This window comes from Phycodurus eques, chromosome 8 (assembly GCF_024500275.1).
Source record: "Phycodurus eques isolate BA_2022a chromosome 8, UOR_Pequ_1.1, whole genome shotgun sequence".
NCBI lineage: Eukaryota > Metazoa > Chordata > Actinopteri > Syngnathiformes > Syngnathidae > Phycodurus > Phycodurus eques.
Window position 1 is genome coordinate 27,480,862 of NC_084532.1, and position 575 is coordinate 27,481,436.

Consider the following 575-nt stretch of genomic DNA (forward strand, 5'->3'; position numbering starts at 1 on the left):
ACTCCAATGAAGGTGTAGAACCATCTCCAGGATGATCAGAAGAAATTGACAGCACCCGAGTTAAATATGAGTGTCCAAGCAAAGCATCTGAATCAACAATTCCATTTTTTTCTGTCAATATGGGGTGCTGTGTGTACATTAATGTAGGAAAAAATTAACTTAAATGATTTTAGCAAATGGCTGCAATATATTAAAAAGAGTGAAAAATGTAAGGGGGTCTGAATAATTTACGTACCCACTGTATCTGTATGTCTGTAGAATACTGGCCTGGCACGGTGTTAGACTGGTTAGCACATCTGCATCACAGTTCTGAGCACCTGGGATCAAATCCCGGCCCCGGGGAGGCCGGGGAAGGGGGGCTTAGCAGGGATTAATGGTGTTTCTATGCATTTCAATGGGGAAACCATTATCAGATGGGCGCGTTTTGAGTTACGAGCGTGTTCACGCAAGGCATTGCACTCGTATCTAAAGGCGGCCCACTGTACATTCCTTTGGCTTCACCTTTCCGGGCTGGTGGGCGGAGTCGCTCCTCCTCTGCTCCGCTCTGTCTCTGGTTTTCGCTTCCTGTTGAGTTT